The sequence below is a fragment of the Oncorhynchus clarkii genome, chromosome 25 (assembly GCF_045791955.1).
Source record: "Oncorhynchus clarkii lewisi isolate Uvic-CL-2024 chromosome 25, UVic_Ocla_1.0, whole genome shotgun sequence".
Taxonomy (NCBI): Eukaryota; Metazoa; Chordata; class Actinopteri; order Salmoniformes; family Salmonidae; genus Oncorhynchus; species Oncorhynchus clarkii.
Genome location: NC_092171.1, coordinates 3,196,658 through 3,213,860, shown reverse-complemented (window position 1 = coordinate 3,213,860; position 17,203 = coordinate 3,196,658). Strand labels below are relative to the sequence as shown.

Genomic DNA, 17,203 nt, shown 5'->3' with positions numbered 1-17,203 from the left:
GTGGTCATTGGGTTAAAATACATTCAATCAATGAAACCGTGGTCATATCATTGGTGCACAGCAATGTCATTACTTGTTGTCTTCAAATCGGTTTCTTTCAGTCAATACGTCCCGCGAAATGGCCCATCAGGTTTGGTTGTGTTACAAACAAACCAGTTGATTGCAATGAAACCAAACATGACTGGAAAAGTCACGTTCTGTGTGGGTTATTTCCCTGGAATGTGTCTTCGAAAATGGAATGAGACGGAATTCATGACACAAGCGGTTCACAAAATGTTTCGTGTTAGGCTATAAAAACGGATTTTATCAAACAAAAGATCATTCATTGTGTAACAATGAGCATTGGGATTGCAAACAGACGAAGATCGTCAAAGGTAAACTATTTATTTTAATCCAGTAAGTGATTTTGTTACGCCTTTGCTGGTTGAAATAGTTGTTTTTTTAATGGGGCTCTATCCTCAGATAATCGCATCGTATTATTTCGCAGTAAATCCTTTTTTAAATCTGACAACGCAGTTGAATTAGCAAGATTCTAGGCTTTCGATACATGTGAGACACTTGTATTTTCATGAATGTTTAATCTGACTATTTAAGTAGCGATCACCGTATGTTGTGGAATTTCAGCCGGCTACCGGGTTCCGTGCTCAGAGAGGTTAACTATATTTATTTGAGAATGCAGACTTACTCTTTAGTTTAGGCAACATTTACATTTCTCCAACGCTTACAGGAATCCAATCCCTGAGTACTAAGATCTTGGAGGGACCATCTCCTTTCCGTGATTGTAAATGAAAGGACATGACTCATCTTTCCGTCTCTTAAAGGAGATGGAGGACCCGTACTTCACTGATCGTTGCTATGATGAGTCTGAATCAGTAACAATGAACAGACTGGAAAATTCAAATAGAAAAAAGCAAACTCATTATGGTTCTATTATTTTGTGACTTTCTTTCAGTAGCAAAATTCCATTCAAACCCAGACATCCTCTTTTCCCATGAATGTATTGGTAATTGTATCATGATATATGTCTGTATATGTGTGAACTCCTTCAAGACTGTTGGAAAAGCATTCCTCATGAAGCTGGTTGAGATAATGCCAAGAGTGGGAAAAGCTGTCATCATGGCAAATATATTTTGATTTGTTTAACACTTTTGTGGTTAGTACATGATTCCATGTGTTATTATATAGTTTTGATGTCTTCACTATTATTCTACAATGTAGAAAATAGTACAAATAAAGAAAAACCCTTGACTGAGTAGGTGCATCCAAACTTTTGACTGGTACTTTATATTTGAATGGTTTTATTATGTTCCCAGCACCTGTACTTTAAACACTAGTGTGGTATCCATATTAAGAAGTCGTCAACTTGTATATCCAGGAAGACACGCGGTTGCTAAGGCATCAACTAATGGGAATCCTAATAAGGAATACATGGTCTAGATTCTAGAGGGAATTCACAGTGTCAAACAAATAAAAAAAGGTCAACAACAAGCTACAGATAATAAAAACTGAAAAGTAATTCTGAAAGTCTGTTATACCTTTCCCAGCAATATAAAGTCACTTCCAGTAACTTTCAATTAATCAAATTTGACCTTAACATATAAAAACTGAATAAAGCTTATGCTATCCAGGAAAAAATTATTCAAAATCTTTCTCTCACATTTCACTTCAAGAACACTTTCTGGAACTCTATAGTGTTGGGTAACAGCCAGACCTCGGGATCTCATTTTTGCTCTCTTTTGCCAAGTTTGATAGGATGTACTCTTGGGCAAAGGATGATTTCCTCTGTGACCCGAATTGCAATTATGAGCTGCTATCCGCAGTGATATTCAACTTGGGGTGTCAGTGGTAAATGGTGTCACCCTTTCAACACCTATCTTTCTTAATATTCCTCTGCTATTATATTAACCTCACCGAGGATTCTTCCCTTTTTCCAAATTTTAAATGAGTCAGCAGACAGCAGACAAATGAGTCGAGTCCACATAGGGGAAAAACAAAGGTTGATGAGCTGTTACTTTGGAAAATGAAATGTTTTGATGATCATCATTTCATGATTTTGCTATATATTTAGCCAATGATAAACGTTCTACTCTACTCTCTTTCTCTCATGAATACTGTACAGCATATCAATCACAGTGAATCAGATTTGGAGCATTAGGATAGTCTATGATAGATGGTCTGAGACAAACAGGTACAATGTAGGTCATGTTGAAATGTTAACCAGGACCCACAGGTTTTCCAGAGTTAGAGGCTTCACAAGAGTGTTGATAATGTATGACGCAACTGTACTCTCTGATGACACTGCATTAGGTCTGTTTGACAATATTCCCCTGCTGCCCACACCACATAAAAAAAGAAGACCGTCTAAATGATGAGAAAATGATATTGTTAACCATGTGTCTACACATACAACATTGGACCAAGGCACTAGCTAATGTCTCTTCATAACTCATCAGTGCCTCCATCCAACAACTCTGATAATAGATGGAGGCGATGATGCAAGTAAGTGAACACATGAAAGACAGGTGATCAGAGGGCCAAGCAGGTACCCCAGGGGGATAGATAAAAAATAGCTTCAGTACTGATGAGGCCATTGTAAATCTGTATCTCCCTCAATGACAGTTGGGAGGCAAGTTCATAAACATCCAGAAGGATTGGTTGCACAGGTAGCTGGCTCCTACCCAACCCAGATCAAATCACTTAGAAGTGTGCTCTCGTGTTCTCGCCAGCTCTACTTTAGTTGGGCCCATCAGCTATATGCCGCACCCCTCCTAATACCTTAAAAATCCTTCCTCAACTTGATCGCTGATCTGGCATGATTGTATGGGTAAAAGCTTTCCAATACCCTTTCCAATGAAGGGAGAACTATGCCATTTAAACAGCACTAGCTTCATGTGCAATGGAACTCAAACTACTAATGATTTCCCATGAGGTTATGGCACCCCAAAGATTGATGGTGATGGCGCACAGCAGTTCCATCATCAGGATATCACATAAGGACCTCAGTAGAACCATTTTTTGTTGTCAGTGTGCAGAGTATCTCACTGTGCCTGCGTGTGAATGTTTGTTGTTCATAGAGAGTGAGTAGGTCTACATCTTTTTAGTATTCCTCCTCTCTCTGTTATATCACCATTTCCATTGATATCATCATACACCCAATTAGCTACTTTCTTGACAGTCAGGGTTCAGGAAGTGAGAATGAGAGCGGGAACAGACATTCACGGTGAAGTAAATCTGTCAGTTAATGGTAGACCAGCACTGTACAATTGATGCCAGCTTCTACAAGAGGGGGAGCTGAAAGATCTCAAGTTGTATTTGTCGTCAACTTTGACAGTGATAACCTTTAGTGAATCCCAGCACACCAGCACCCAAACTAATGCCTGAGAATATTGTATGCCAAAAACCTGCCATTGAAGAAGACGATGAAATAGTAAAAAATATACTGCTGCTTGTTTGAATGAATCATTAAGAAACAAACATGTTATCTATATGTTATTACAACGTAACTCCCATGTCATTTCTTTCCAAATACCTAGTAATTTATCTACCACACAGTAAAGTAAAAACCAGTACTATTATTATGGAGGAATGTGGATTTCTTCCATTGTTTTATTTCTACGTATTTTATTCATTGTCTTCAGCTATTTTTGCACTACTTCTCCAAAATCAAGGATGCATTATGGATCTGGGCCAGGGACCCTGTTATGTAGGTATAAATATAGCACACACTATACCCATTTTCTCTATGGGTTGCTGCTCGAATCGAACTTATCTAAATTATTAACTTGTTACATTATTTATATTCACTGATGATTTGTAACAGCAGCATGGTTGCGGCACTGCCATCTCCCCATGCATTTATTATGAATATGTGCATGAAGTATCATGATATGTCTCCATGTTTGGGTGCGTTCATCAATATTCACATACATAAACGTTTTGATATTCATTTATAAGGTGGGAAACAATCCACTTAAAAGCATATGCTATGGTATGTAGTTTCTGTTGTGTTTAATTTAGACACTGTGCATGTATATATTCACTTGCAGATATAGCAAGTAGTCCTCAAGACTGGTCAACTTACTTTTATTCTAACCTTGAATTAAAAAGAAGCCATGCAATTTAATTAGTTTGAGACAATAGGACATCTGCAACCTTGCAAGGAGATATGGGCAATTCAACATTAGTCCTCAAGAGTCAACTAATGCACCCGTAATAATAAAATAATAAAACAATCCCCAACAAAAGTGTATGTTTAAGCAACAGATATGTTTTTTGTACATGCTGCGTCTCAATCTACCGCATCCGCCTTCCGCATCTGCGGTGGAAAGCTAGAGCACTGTTTGTCAGACCAGGAGACAACAAATCCAATTTTGATAAACTCCCATTTCTACTGGGTGAAATTCCACAGTGTGCCATCACAGCAGCAAGATTTGTGACCTGTTGCATCGAGAAAAGGGCAACCAGTGAAGAACAAACACCATTGTAAATACAACCCATATTTATGCTTATTTATTTTATCTTGTGTCCTTTAACCATTTGTACATTGTTAAAACACTGTATATATATATAATACGACATTTGTAATGTCTTTATTGTTTTGAAACTTCTGTATGTGTAATGTTTACTGTTAAGTTTTATTGTTTATTTCACTTTATATATTCACTTTATATATTATCTACCTCACTTGCTTTGGCAATGTTAACACATGTTTCCCATGCCAATAAAGCCCTTGAATTGAATTGACATCCAAAAATCTGTCTTTTCACGAAAACATCTGTAGCATCCAAACGGTTTTGGCTACAAACTAATATGATGCCACAATAATGTTCTCCGTTTTGCTTTACGATCCACACAAGTGTAACGGGAATCGTCTGAAGGTAACCTGGGACTGTTTAAAAAAAACTAAGGAAGTATGAAAATTATATAAAGGGGTTAATTATGTAGAGTACCAGTCAAAGGTTTGGACACACGTACTCATTCAAAGGTTTTTCTTAATTTGTACTATTTTCTACATGGTAAAATAATAGTGAAGACATTAAAACAAAAAATATTTCATATTTGAGATTCTTCAAAGTAGACACCCTTTGCGTTGATGACAGCTTTGCACACTCTTGGCATTCTCTCAACCAGCTTCCTGAGGTAGTCACCTGGACTGCATTTCAATTAACAGGTGTGCCTTGTTAAAAATCAATTTGTGGAATTTCTTTCCTTCTTAATGTGTTAGAGCCAATCAGTTGTGTTGTGACAAGGCAGGGGTGGTATAGAGAAGATAGCTTTATTTGCTAAAAGACCAAGTCCATAGTATGGCAAGAACAGTTCAAATAAGCAAAGAGAAACGGCAGTCCATCATTAAAGACATGAATGTCAGTGAATACGGAACATTTCTAGAACTTAGAAACGTTCAACAACTGCAGTCCATAAACCATCAAGTGCTACTGAAACTGGCTCTCATGAGGACCAAGAGTTACCTCTGCAGCAGAGGATCACTTAATAAGAGTTACCAGCCTCAGAAATTGCAGCCCAAATAAATGCTTCACAGAGTTCAAGTAACAGACACATCTCAACATCAACTGTTCAGAGGAAACTGACTGAATCAGGCCTTCATGGTCAAATTGCTGCAAAGAAACCACTACTAAAGGACACCAATAAGAAGATACTTGCTTAGGCCAAGAAATATGAGCAATGGACAGGAGATTTGAAATGTTTGGTTCCAACCACCGTGTTTTTGTGAGACGCAGAGTAGGTGAACGGATGATCTCTGCATAAGTGGTTCCCACCGTGAAGCAGGGAGGAGGAGGTTTGATGGTGTGGGGGTGCTTTGCTGGTGACACGGTCTGTGATTTATTTAGAATTCAAGGCACACGTAACCAGAATGGATACCACATCATTGTGCATCCCATCTGGTTTGCGCTAAGTGGGACTATCATTTGTTTTTCAACAGGACAATGACCCAACATACCTCCAAGCTGTGTAAGGGCTACTTGACAAAGAAGGAGAGTGATGGAGTGCTGCATCAGATGACCTGGCCTCCACAATCACCCGACCTCAACCCAATTGAGACAGTTTTTATTGGCTTTTTCTTTGCAACTCTGCCTAGAAGGCAAGCATCCCGGAGTCGCCTCTCACTGTTGACGTTGAGACTGGTGTTTTGCCGGTAATATTTAATGAAGCTGCCAGTTGGGCCTCGGTACGCCTATGTAGATATTTTATAACAAATCTGACATTTCCAGCTACAATAGTCATTTACAACATTACCAATGGACAAAAAATTTGCTTTTCTTTAAAAAAAACAAGGACTGAACAAAAATATAAACCCAACATGCAACAATTTTGGACATTGGTGGCAGTTTATTGTTCAGTATAATATACCTACAGGGGTCCTAAAATTCAATAAAATAGCTAAATGATCCGTGGTATGACCATCTTACAACAATTCCATTTGTTAGCTAGTAGAACCCCCTCCCACAGAGGGTTCTACCTGGAACCAAAAAGGGTTATGGGGACAGCCGAAGAACCATCTTGGCACCCTATTTTTTGTAAACTTCTGCTGGAGCACGCACAGCAGGTATATACAGTATTACTGGCCATCCCCAAAGCCAACACCTCCTTTGGCCGCCTTTCCTTTCAGTTCTCTGCTGTCAGTGACTGGAACAAATTTCAAAAATCGCTGAAGCTGGAAACTTACATTTCCCTCACTAACTTTTTATAACTTCAGCTAACCGATCGCTGCAGCTGTACATAGTCCATCTGTAAATAGCCCACCCAATCTACCTACCTCATCCCCATATTGTTTTTATTTACTTTTCTGCTCTTTTGCACACCAGTATCACTACTTGTGCATCATCTGCTCATCTATCACTCCAGTGTTAATCTGCTAAATTGTAATTACTTCACTACTATGGCCTATTTATTGCCTTACCTCCTCACGCCATTTGCACATACTGTATATAGACTTGCTTTTTTTCTATTGTGTTATTGACTGAATGCTGTTTTTTCCATGTGTAACTCTTTGTTGTTTGTGTCGCACTGCTTTGCTTTATCTTGGCCAGGTCGCAGTTGTAAATGAGAACTTGTTCTCAACTAGCTTAACTGGTTAAATAAAGGTGAAAAATAAAAAAGGGCGAGGCCCCTTTATGTTCAAGGTTTCAGGCTTGTAACTTAAAAAAATATAATAAGAAATATCAGTTTTAGTACAGGGACACAGTCTTGGAAATTAGTGTTTGCGCGTGCCATGAAGACAAGACACACCTGCTAAAATCGGTATCCTATTGAACATACAGAAAGTAGTAATAGTTTGATTACATTTTATCTGATGAGTAAACAGAAATGTATTTTGACTTGTTGAAACAGTTTAAGGGTAGATTTTCAGATTCCTTTCTCTGCACGTTGAACGAGTGGATTACTCAAATTGATGGCCCCAACTAAACTGACTTTTTGGGATATTAAGAAGGATTTGATCTAACAAAACAAACAAAACATGTGATAGCTGGGACCCTTTGGATGACAAATCGGAGGAAAAAATAAGTGAATATTTAATCGCTATTTATGAAACATTTTGGAAAAACATTTTGTGGGGCGCCGTCCTAAAACAATTGCATGGTTATTTATTTTAATTGCGCGCTCTACAGTTTCACCGGAAGTTGTCCCGCTAGCCCAACGCCTAGCCCTTAAGAGTGTACTGTAAACTAAAACCCCATTTAAGCTGCATGGCTCACCTCCAAATGTATTCAACCTGTCACGCCCTGAACTTAGAGATCCATTTAATTCTCTATTTTGGTTAGGTCAGGGTGTGACTAGGGTGGGCAATCTAGTTTTCCTATTTCTTTGTTTGGCCTGGTATGGTTCCCAATCAGAGGCTGTCTATCGTTGTCTCTGATTGGGGATCATACTTAGGCAGCCTTTTTCCCACCTTAGTTTGTGGGATCTTGATTTTGTATAGTTGCTGTGTAGCCTGCAGAACTTTACGTTTGTTTTGTAATTTGATGTTTTTCAGTGTTCATTTTAATAAAAGTAAGATGTTCGCCAACCACACTGCACCTTGGTCCGATCCTTCCATCAATGAACGTAACACAACCGAATAATTCCACACTTCTGTCATGAAACAGATGATTTGACCATGTCCTTGCCTTACCCCGGTAGTCCTTCAAATTGCCCCAGGATTTTCAACTCTAAAACAGGTGTCATTATTCTCACTGAGCAATGTAATTTGGCAAGATATTCTGTGAAACGCTATCGCCAATGCATCGGCCCTCGGGGGAATGTCGTGGCCTTGATCCTATCTCCCACAATCCTTATTTCTGCAAGTAACCATAGTCCAGTTCACTGAGAGAAAAAACATATATATATATTAAACAGCAGTTTAAACCTGGAAACATTTAATGTTGGTAGTTAAAATGTTGTCCACGTTTATCACATCACTCTGGTGGTGTTCGGAGCAGAGCAGCAGTAACAGATTGATAAATGCAATTGCAATCTATTTTATTTATACTTATCTGTACCAGCATTTACTCCACTCTCTGAAAGGCCTCTATTTGAAACTTGGTGCTCAAATGTTGTGTCCTCAGTCATTCACTACTAGCACGCAAAATACAAGCTAATTCAATATTTTGTGGTTGAGCAAAGTAGCCCCTAAAAAACAAACCCAGTATCACATTAATTCTGTCTTCCCTTGCTCAAGCATTATTTGTCAGTGACAGAATAACCTGCAAACACAGTGAATGTGGCAGCGGCTCGCTGCAGTAACTGTGTTTGGCAATCATTAATCAAGGTCACCAGTGGCTTTCTCATCTTACGCAATTAACCTAGTTTCTCTGTGCGGTGGCGACAATCTATGGGGAAGCAATTAAAATCCAAATACTTCCTGCTGGGTGTGGACTTAACCTTGCTGGAACTTTGGCTGCAGAATCCGCCGCAAACGCGCTGCCTCCTGCAGCAGGATTAAACCTTTCCTGGACATTTAATGACAATTGGGCCCCATCCCTATCCTATAATAAGTGATAAATGATTTGACGCTATATTGCTTTCACTTAGTTAGCTGATTATGATTGATCATCTTGAGGCAGAAGGGAAAGATGAAGAGAGGGTGGGAAGGCAATATTGTTTTTCTAAAGAGGATATGGAGAATCACAGCAGGCTTTCATCTTATCATGATCCAGGCAACTGCATATGCCGAAGCACACGTGTGGAGCACTACACCTCCAGCATCTAAGCTGTATCCAGCCACCAGCAATCACAAAACTTTGTCCCCATCATGGCAATTGGATAACAAAGTCCGTATTTTTTTTATTTGTTAGTGTGTACTGACCTTGTCGTCGTCTCCCTGATGGCAACAAACAATCAAGTCTCCCTTTATCCTCCCTAGGATGAGTGCTGCAAGGTGGCTTCTCTCCCTGGCCAGTGATGAAGCGCTATTCTGCCTCATTGGCTCATCCTTTCACCTGCAAGATGGTGACAGAGAGAACATGAACAATTTCAATTGCATTGCGAGACGGTTTAAAAAAAAGATAACTCTATAATAATTACATTTATTTTGGGGGATGGAGGTGCTGGGAGGCATTGGAAAGAGGCACTATACTTATATATACTATGCATTCAAAAGTATGTGGGCACCCATTCAAATTAGTGGATTCTGCTATTTCAGCCACCACACCCGTTGCTAAAATCGAGCACATGGCCATGCAATCTCCATAGACAAACATTGGCAGTGGAATGGCCTTACTGAAGAGCTCAGTGACCTTCAACGTGGCACCGTCATAGGTTGCCACCTTTCCAACAAGTCAGTTCGTAAAATCTCTGCCCTGCTAGAGCTGCCCCGGTCAACTGTAAGTGCTGTTATTGTGAAGTGGAAACGTTTAGGAGTAACCGGCTCGGCCGCAAAGTGGTAGGCTGCACAAGCTCACAGAATGGGACTGCCGAGTGCTGAAGCGTGTAGCGCTTAAAAATCGCTTGCAACACTCACTACCGAGTTCCAAACTGCCTCTGGAAGCGACGTCAGCATGAGAAATATTCAACGTGAAATGGGCTTCCATGGTCGAGCAGCTGCACCCAAGCCTATGATCACCATGCGCAATGCCAAGCATCGGCTGGAGTGGTTTAATACTCGCCGCCATTGGACTCTGGAACAGTGGAAACGTGTTCCCGGGAATGATGAATCACGCTTCACCATTTGGCATTCTGACGGACACATCTGGGTTTGGTTGATGCCCCTTAGTTCCAGTGAAGGGTAATCTTAATGCTATAGCATACAATGACACATTCTGTGTTTCCAACTTTGTGGCAACAGTTTTGGGAAGCTCTTTCATGTTTCAGCTTGACAACTCCCCTGGGCACAAAGTGAGGTCCATACAGATAGTTTGTTGAGATCGGTCTGGAAGAACTTGACTGGCTTGCACAGAGCCCTGACCTCAACCCCATCCAACAGCTTTTGGATGAATTGGAACACCGACTGCGAGCCAGACCTAATCGCCCAACATCTGTGCCTGACCTCACTAATGCTCTTGAAGCAATGTTACGACATATAGTGGAAAGCCCTCCCAGAAGAGTGGAGGATTTTATACCAGCAAAGAGGGAACTAACTCCATATTAATGCCAATTATTTTGGAATGACAATTCGACAAGCATGTAGTGTAGACTCTGTATTGCTACCTCTTTTATATAGCCAAGTTATTGTTAATCATTGTATTTTTATTGTTACGTGTTTTACTTTTCTATTTCTTTCTTTCTGCGTTGTTGGGAAGGGCCCGTAAGTAAGCATTTCACTGTTAGTCCAAAACGTTTGTTTGCGAACCATGTGAAAAATAAAATGTTATTTGATTTCATTATGAAATTGTACGTTTGGATGTTTGCGAAGCACGTGACAAATAAAATTGTATTTGATGTCATTATAAAACAGTACCTTTTGGATCCTGGATGCTGATTGGTTGATAACAGTTAGTTATTCAATAACGCAAAATGTCATAATTACTGTACATTCCAAGTATCAATGTGCGTCCACTGTCCCGCAGCCCAGCATTCATAAACTCAATCTCCCCAGAAAAATCTCAACATTACTTCCCCATGCTTATTGCCTAGCATTTTGTTTGGTACAGTGAAAGTTAATGAACCTCACTGTGTGCCTAGTTGACCTGTTGAAGATGTTACAGGTTTTTTAGCAATCCCGAGGCTGACGGCTTCTCTGGTCCAGGCGAATTCATTTATAAGGATCATTAGAATTAATATATACAACTAAATGGCAATAGAAGCAAAGGTAAAACAAATGAAAATGGACGTAGTTTGCTGTCATTTCAGCTGCTTGATGTGATTGAGTGTTGGCTAGTTAGTTAGCAAAGGAGAAGTAATGTCAGCCTAGCTATCCTCGATAACCATCTTATAGACTTGACAATCAGCTGGATGTTGCCTATTTATAATTTAATTAAATCATAATTTTTTTCAGTTGTCTCTCGTCAGCATTGAACCTCTGCTAGCTACATAAAGGTTTTTTTGCATAACAACATTGGATTAATTGAATGAATGACTGGGTCGAAACATGAAAATAGAATAAACAGCCAGCTTGTTTGGTTATCAACCTCAGAACTAACAACCTGTTTTTACCCGGACTATATCATCTGGTGAAAGGATTAAATAAAATTAATTTACTCATTAAACCTCTTAGAGCTACCCTCCTACTTTTTTCAATTTCCGCCTGAAGACATACCCAAATCTAACTGCCTGTAGCTCAGGCACAGAACCAAGGATATGCATATTCTTGGTACCATTTGAAAGAAAACACTGAAGTTTGTGTAAATGTGAATTGAATGTAGGAGAATATAACACAATAGATCTGGTTTAGATAATACAATGAAAAAAAACATGTTTTTTATTTTTATTGTTGTATCATCATCTTTAAAATGAACAAGATAAAACAAACATTCAGATAGGATGATGGGGACAATTTCAGTGAAAAACATAAGAGGGCAACAGTACTTGTGCAAAGTTTCAAAATGAGTGTGCTACATGACATTCATCATGAAGTCACCCAGGTGTCCCACACAAGTAGCCCAAATGTACCCAAATGGCCAAATTGGTGAAGTGAAACATTTTGAATGGAATAACTATATACAAAATACCAAAATGGTATTCTAACACACCCCCCCCCCAAAAAAAATTGAGAAAAAACATGAAAAAATATATATACATTTACAAAATAACACTTTCAATATTTGGAAGACCCTCAGTCCTCTACACAATATTATGCTGCTGATGCCAGGTGCCATAGCACATCCATGCATGCAGAAATACATTTGGGCAGATGAACACCACTTGTGGCAGGAGCGGGATGAACCAGCTTCAGTAGGGGATGGACACCTTTGCACTGTGTGCTCCCATTCGGAGTCAGTGTCACTGTGAAATAAAATGTTCAGTTAGAATAGTGTCACACATGAGCCCTGTATCAACAGGTATAATAAACAGATATATATAGAGTACAGGGAACATAAGGTTGAATATATTATTATAGACCTGCTAGATCTACTGTCTCATTTATATTATGACATTTCAGCTAGATCTACTGTCTCTATTATATTATGACAGACCAGCTAGATCTACTGTCATTATTATATTACAACAGACCAGCTGTATCTACTGTCTCCATTTCACTTTGGCCATTGTTGTGGGCCTGCCCTCCATTCAAAAGCCTCAAATAGGCTATTTCATTTCACAAATAATATTTTATATTATTAATTTCAAACAACGGCATTAGCATGAAAAGAACTTACCAGTCCAAAACGATGTCCTATCCGTTCAAAAAATATTCCTCCACTTGGGAATCGCTAAATGAATCGTCCTCAATCAATTTCTTCTAAAATTGTGTGTACATCTGTATATCTAGACTTAGATGTAGTTTTCCCTGACTTAGTCGCCATACTGATTGATATATAAACAGCTGAATATGCGCAGCTCCTTCCGGTATGAATCGTCAATGGCGAATGAACCTCTTTACGCCGGAGTTTACTACACGGGTTGGTCTTCCAAAACATAAACGTTACATATTGCCGTTTCCCTCAGCTCATTGGTTATCTACCCAGCTAGATTTCAAGACGATCAGTGGTCATTGGGTTAAATTACAGTCAATCAACGAAACAGCGGGCAAATCATTGGTGCACAATAATGTAATAATAATAACCTGTTGTCTTCAAATCGTTTTCTTTCAGTCAATACTTTCCGCGAAATGACACATCAGGTTTGGTTGTGTTACAAACAAAACCAGTTGATTGCAATGAAACCAAACATGACTGGAAAAGTCACGTTTTGTGTGTGTATTTACCTCGAATGTGTCGTTGAAAATGGAATGAGACGGAATTCACGACACAAGCGGTTCAAAAAATGTTTCGTGTTAAGCTATAAAAATGTATTTTATCAAACAAAAGACCATTCATTGTGTAACAATGAGCATTGGGATTGCAAACAGAGGAAGATCGTCAACGGTAAACAATTTATTTTATTGTAGTTTGTGATTTTGTTATGCCTGTGCTGGTTGAAATAGTTGTTTTTTATGGGGCTCTATCCTCAGACAATGCAGTTGGATTAGCAAGATTCTAGGCTTTCGAAACATGTGAGACACTTGTATTTTCATGAATGTTCAATATGACTATTTATGTAGCGATCACCGTATGTTGTCGAATTTCATCCCGCTACCGGGTTCCGTGCGCAGAAAGGTTAAAATAATCACGTTTTCATTAAAGTGAATCTTCTTTTATATATGTTGGCAACTGTTTAATAAAAGCAATAATGCCCTCGAACCTGAGAATTATCATGTGATAACTCCCTCCTAAGGGCTGTTCCCCGGCTCTTGGCTTTCCCTCTGGCCTAACTCTGGAGTTATTTTACGATAATCCCTGGGTTCTCATGCTTTATTGCCTAATGAGTGCATTGCGGTCATCATAATGACAGTTGGAATGTCAGAATTCTAAGACCTATTTTACTTGTGAAATATGATAAAACACTGGTGGATAATGGTCTTTGACTCCAAACAAAGAGCAGTGCTTTTATGAATGATCATGTACGGTATAATCAGGTGCAAATTTTATGACGCCCTCACATGTACTCTGTAAACATGGCTGAACCAAATGTCAGAGTGTCTGTCTTCTATTTAATCCCCAATCAATGCCACCATGTCCTTTGTCCTTGAGCTGTACTCCCATACCTGTAACCAAATCAAGAAATCCCACAACATCTCCCAATTATAAATGTGAAATAAGCTTTAAAGTACATTAGTTCCTTTCTATGTTAATTGAATTTATCACGGCTGTCAACCCTTTCTCTCTGCCCTTTGGGCTCCCTGTAACTCTCCACAGTAGGTAAGGTTAACAGGGAGATTAGGAGCACTAGCGACTCATTGACTGGCATATAAATCAGCAATTATCTACGAAGTAATTCATCAAGTATGGTGGTTGCTCTGTAGAGTAGATATTCATAGAGTATGCATATGAGATTTGCGTTAAACATAATTTGATTCTCACATCACTACTTGTAGTATTGTTTATCTACTGCAGAGGAGAGGTAGGGTTAAGACACATAATGGTATATTTTTTAATGGTTTGTGGTAGAGTCTCACTTCAAATGTGGAAGGCAAGATATAGCAGAATACTATTATGGTAATTCTTGTTTAATGAGAGTGGTAAGAATTACTTGAAAGCAAGTCAGCTTGCCTCCTGAAAAATTATTAATCTTAAAAGTTCTAAAAAGATTACACTAGCTATGCTGGCCGATAGTCCCTTTGGAAACCCAACTACCTAACCATCCAATGATCAGATTTATAAATAAATTATCTGGGCTCCCAAAAATAAAAATCTATATAATATATAAACAACTTTTGAAAAGCTCATTTTCAGAGCTAGCCATTAATAAAGTATGGTCTACAGATCAAAGTGGATCTGAAAAACACATTAACTAGAACAGAATATGGAAAAATATGACCTTGGCATCCCTTAATCCGAACCATCAATTTAAATATTTTAAGGTTGTTCACAGACTGTATTTAACACAAAGAAAACGTTTTTACTATGAAAATGGCCCCAAATCCCAACTATTTACTGTTTTCCCTAAATAAGGTAGGTGTGTTCCATTTTATGATGTGGGAGTGCCCAGTTAAATGCTTCTGGGACAAAGTAAAATACATTTCATAATGCATGAATGTAAATATTCAATGCTTCGCATCAATTATGTTCCTTGTGACGACAGCTCCTTAACACCCAATAAATCAGAGACGATTAATGCTGGTAGGCAGCACTGCAGCAAAAAAAACATATTAGCTCTTAGAAGGCAATCATCTCACTTTCTCCCAATTCACCAGTGGATGATATAAAGTTAGAATTATCAACAGCGAGAAAGAATGGTGCTAATCAAGGAACACATGAGGTCTGAACAAATGTACTTGACTCTAAAGAATAATCTCAGTGTCACATCCTGACCTTAGTTCCTTTTTTATGTCTCTATTTTTTTGTTTGGTCAGGGCGTGAGTTGGGGTGGGCATTCTATGTTTTTGTTCTTTTGTATTTCTGTGTTTGGCCTGGTTTGGTTCCCAATCAGAGGCAGCTGTCTATCGTTGTCTCTGATTGAGAACCATACTTAGGTTGCCTGTTCCCATCTGTGTTGGTGGGTAGTTGTTTTCTGTTTTGTGTGTCTTCACCTTACAGAACTGTTTCGTTTCATTCACTCACTCTCTTTGTTGTTTTTTGGTTATTGCAGTGTTCAGTTTTAATTGTTTACCTTTGATGATCTTCGGATGTTTTCACTCACGACACTCCCAGTTACACAACAAATGTTTCGTTTGTTCCATAAAGATGATTTTTATGCTGTGCTGTGTCGGGCGAAAGTGGGCATTGAGCCTAATGCACCAGATCTCCAGTGCTCCCCCACATCTCTGTTCAACCTGTGCCTGCAATCTGGAGGGTCCGGGCTAAAGTGGTCATTCAGCCTGGAGGAGTGGTGCCAAGGCTGCTCTCCAGTGCTCCCCCACAGCCCGGTCCATCCGGTGCCTCCTCCACGCACCAGACCTCCTGGGTCCTGTGGCAGCCCCACGCACCAGGCTGTCTCTCCGTCTCCTCCCTCCAGGTTCTCCCGCCTGTCCGGAGCTGCCAGAGTCTCCCGCCTGTCCAGAGCTGCCAGAACCGCCCGTCAGTCCGCAGCCGCCAGAGTCTACCGCCTGTCCTGCGCCACCAGAGTCTCCCTCCTATTCGGGCCCTGCGGTAAGGGTCCCCAGTCCGAGGTCGGCGGTGAGGGTCACCACTCCAGAGGCGCCACATAAGTGGGCCAAGACTAAGGTGGAGTGGGGTCTACGTCCCGCACCAGAGCCGCCACCACAGTGAAGTGCCCACCCAGACCCTCCCCTATAGGTTCAGGTTTTGCGACCGGAGTCCGCACCTTTACGGGGGGGGGGGGGGGGGGTACTGTCACATCCTGACCTTAGTTCCTTTTTATGTCTCTATTTTTGGTTTGGTCAGGGCGTGAGTTGGGGTGGGCATTCTATGTTTTTGTTCTATGTTTTGTATTTCTGTGTCTGGCCTGGTATGGTTCCCAATCAGAGGCAGCTGTCTATCGTTGTCTCTGATTGACAACCATACTTAGGTAGCCTGTTCCCACCTGTGCTGGTGGGTAGTTGTTTTCTGTTTTAAGTGTCTTCGCCTTACAGAACTGTTACGTTTCGTTCACTCTCTATCTTTGTTGTTTTTGGTTATTGCAGTGTTCAGTTTTAATTGTTTACCTTTGATGATCTTCGGATGTTTTTTACTCACGACACTCCCAGTTACACAACAAATGTTCCCTTTGTTCCATAAAGATAATTTTTATATCCAAAATACCTACGTTTGTTTGTCGCGTTATGTTCAGAAATCCACAGGAAAGAGAGGTCACGACAACGCAGACAAAAATTCCAAATAGTTTTCATAATGTCCACAGAAACATGTCAAACGTTTTTTATAATCAATCCTCAGGTTGTTTTTAAAATATATAATCGCTAATATATCAACCGCAAATGTCTTTCACACTAGGAGAGGGGAAAACAATGGCTGTCCAAATTCTGTTGCGCAAGCAGAACTCATGTGACCACTTGACGCAATGTTATCGTTCTGGCTCATTTTTCAAAATAAAAGCCTGAAACTATTTCTGAGGACTGTTGACACCTTGAGAAAGCGATAGGAAAAGGAATCTGGTTCATATCCCTTTAAAT

General features: G+C 39.7%; 1 protein-coding gene across 1 annotated transcript in view; it reads right to left on the bottom strand.

Moving 5' to 3' along the window:
• The window catches only part of LOC139383404 (leucine-rich repeat and fibronectin type-III domain-containing protein 2), a 241,115-nt gene that overhangs the window by 155,008 nt on the left and 68,904 nt on the right, over positions 1-17,203 (bottom strand). The window contains exon 2 of the mRNA XM_071127944.1: positions 9,305-9,437. The gene's annotated coding sequence lies outside the window, so the exon portion shown is untranslated. The remainder of the gene's footprint in view (positions 1-9,304; positions 9,438-17,203) is intronic.